Source organism: Ovis aries, chromosome 8 (assembly GCF_016772045.2).
Source record: "Ovis aries strain OAR_USU_Benz2616 breed Rambouillet chromosome 8, ARS-UI_Ramb_v3.0, whole genome shotgun sequence".
NCBI lineage: Eukaryota > Metazoa > Chordata > Mammalia > Artiodactyla > Bovidae > Ovis > Ovis aries.
Genome location: NC_056061.1, coordinates 23,129,334 through 23,132,826, shown reverse-complemented (window position 1 = coordinate 23,132,826; position 3,493 = coordinate 23,129,334). Strand labels below are relative to the sequence as shown.

The following is a 3,493-nucleotide window of genomic DNA, read 5'->3' as shown; positions in this document are numbered from 1 at the left end:
CTTGGAAGAAAAGTTATGACCAACCTAGATAGTATATTCAAAAGCAGAGACATTACTTTGCCGACTAAGGTCCGTCTAGTCAAGGCTATGGTTTTTCCTGTGGTCATGTATGGATGTGAGAGTTGGACTGTGAAGAAGGCTGAGTGCCAAAGAATTGATGCTTTTGAACTGTAGTGTTGGAGAAGACTCTTGAGAGTCCCTTGGACTGCAAGGAGATCCAACCAGTCCATTCTGAAGGAGATCAACCCTGGGATTTCTTTGGAAGGAATGATGCTAAAGCTGAAGCTCCAGTACTTTGGCCACCTCATGTGAAGAGTTGACTCATTAGAAAAGACTCTGATGCTGGGAGGGATTGGGGGCAGGAGGAGAAGGGGACGATCGAGGATGAGATGGCTGGATGGCATCACGGACTCGATGGACATGAGTCTGAGTGAACTCTGGGAGCTGGTGATGGACAGGGAGGCCTGGTGTGCTGTGATTCATGGGGTCGCAAAGAGTTGGACACGACTGAGCAACTGAACTGAACTACAAGCATGGCAGAATCATCCTCTCCTATTCTAAGTCCTAAATTTGGTGGGTCTCAATACTATACTGTGTTATGTGTCAGTTAATTCTCACAGCAACACTGCAAGACCTGCACTCTTAATTAATGTTTATAAATTGAATTCTTGAGTAAATAAAATGGTTGATTATTTAAGTTATTAAAAACAATGGTTATCACATTTCAATATTTGGAAATATTGACGATTATTTCAGTAAATCTATGTTGAACTTTACATAATTATGTTGACTAATATATTTATATTATATAAAGTTTCAATATATGTTAAAATGCAACATGGCACATGAAATGACAGTAATATACAATTAAGATATAATGTATAGATTAAAACAGACAATCTTCTAAGAAATTTTCAGAAAAAGCTTTGCAAGTTTAATACCTAAAAATAGCTGCTACCCCATGGTATATACTTCTAGTGATTTTTTTAGAGACTGAAAAGAAAAAAACTATGAACACTGTTAAGTCTATACAATAAATCTGGAGATGTCTATGACATGCATTACAGTCTTTTCCACTATACTGTGTTATGGTTTTAAAATGTATACACACAGGCTTCCGCTCTCGTTCCCACAATGCTGTGCGGCTGAGCGCCTCCGAGCCCGCAGGGACGCTGTGGGGGGATCACCGGCTGAGGCGGCGGCGGCGGCGACGTGGGCTGCGGCGGGCCCGTGGCGTCAGGCGGCGTGGATGTCGGGCTGGGCGGATGAGCGCGGCGGCGAGGGCGACGGGCGCATCTACGTCGGGAACCTTCCGAGCGACGTGCGCGAGAAGGATCTGGAGGACCTGTTCTACAAGTACGGCCGCATCAGCGAGATCGAGCTCAAGAATCGGCACGGCCTCATGCCCTTCGCCTTCGTGCGCTTCGAGGGCCCCCCGAGATGCTGAGGATGCAATTTATGGAAGGAACGGTTACGATTATGGCCAGTGTCGGCTTCGTGTGGAGTTCCCCAGGACTTACGGAGGTCGGGGTGGGTGGCCCCGCGGTGGGAGGAGTGGGCCTCCTATGAGAAGATCTGATTTCCGAGTTCTTGTTTCAGGACTTCCTCCATCAGGCAGCTGGTAGGACCTGAAAGATAACATGGCGAGAAGCTGGGGACGTCTGTTACGCAGATGTGCAGAAAGATGGAATGGGGATGGTTGAGTATCTCAGAAAAGAAGACATGGAATATGCCCTGCGTAAACTGGATGAAACCAAATTCCGCTCTCATGAGGGTGAAACATCCTACATCCGAGTTTATCCAGAGAGAAGCACCAGCTATGGCTATTCACGGTCTCGGTCTCGGTCTGGGTCCAGGGGCCGTGACTCTCCATACCAAAGCAGGGGTTCCCCACACTACTTCTCTCCTTTCAGAGCCTACTGAGACAGGTGGTGGGAATTTTTTCTTTATTTTTTAGGTGAACTGAGCTTTGTGCTCAGAATCTACATTCCAGATTGATGATTTAGTGTCTTAGGAGATTTTTTTAAATTTTTTTTTAAAGGAAATAAAACTACATAATTTCTACCAGGGCCATATTAGCAGTGAAACATTTTTAACTGCAGAAATTGTGGTTTTGGTTCAGAAACGAGATGTATATTTTTCACCCTGATGATGGGAAAAAAATCAGTGCTGTATCCTTGTGGGTTGCTCTTCTATGGAGATCAGCAGTTACTGTGACCGAGTCGGCCCATTCTGTTTAGAAATATATTTTAAACGTTTAATAACTGACAGGTGTAGTTGTCTTTGATTGTGTTCATAGATTTCACCAACAGGCACACTGATATGTTTAAAAACAAAACAAAACATTGAGTTGCAGTGGCAACTTGTGCCCAATTGGTAAGGAGCAGGAGTGGATTACTTATTTGGGGATAAAGTTAGTTGCTCCGACGATGGTCTGAGAACGTCACATCCAAGGGAAGTTTCAGGGTTTTCTTATAATTCAAAGCCAACCATGTAAACTAAGCTGCTTTAATGAAAAGAGGAGCATTGCAGATAGGGGAAGGGAATGAGAAGGTTAAAAACAGGTTTTTAAAAGTGGGTGCCAGCATAAAGATCATTGGGAAATTCTTAACCAAAACCAACTTGAGCAAGTTGGTCAGGGAAGAAAACTCAAATATTTAAGTTTTGGTTCTGTCACTTTCTCTCCTAAATTTGTCTCATATTTGTCCTTGGTATCTGAGCTATAAAAAAAAAGACAACCCCCCCCAAAAAAAATAAAAAATAAAATGTATACACACAAGCCACTGTAGGATCTAGTCGTGATAATTAGGTGATTGTATGACCAGGACATTTAGTTCCTTTTTTTTGTTTGTTTTACTTTATGTATTTATTTACTTTACGATATTGTATTGGTTTTGCCATACATTGACATGAATCTGCCATGGGTGTACATGTGTTCCCCATCCTGAACCCCCATCCCATCCCTCTGGGTCATCCCAGTGCACCAGCCCTGAGCATCCTGTATCATGCACCAAACCTGGACTGGTGATTCATTTCACATGTGATAATTTACATGTTTCAATGCCATTCTCCCATATCATCCTGCCCTTGCCCTCTCCCACAGAGGCTAAAAGACTGTTCATACATCTATATCTCTTTTGCTGTCTCGCATACAGGGTTATCGTTACCATCTTTCTAAATTCAATATATATGCATTATTATACTGTATTGGTGTTTTTCTTTCTGGCTTACTTCACTCTGTATAATAGGCTCCAGTTTCATCCACCTCGTTAGAACTGATTCAAATGTATTATTTTTAATGGCTGAGTACTAGTTCATTGTGTATATGTACCACAGCTTTCATATCCATTTGTCTGCTGATGGACATCTAGGTTGCTTCCATATCCTGGCTATTATAAACAGTGCTGCGATGAACATTGGGGTACATGTGTCTCTTTCAGTTCTGGTTTCCTCGGGTTTGTGAGCCCAGCAGTGGGATGGCAGGATCAATCCA

The 3,493-nt window shown here is 43.0% G+C and overlaps 1 pseudogene; it reads left to right on the top strand.

The window, feature by feature from the left end:
• Nucleotides 1–1,119: 1,119 nt before the first annotated feature.
• LOC114116189 (serine/arginine-rich splicing factor 9-like) lies at nt 1,120–2,268 on the top strand (annotated as a pseudogene).
• The last annotated feature ends 1,225 nt before the right edge of the window (nt 2,269–3,493 follow it).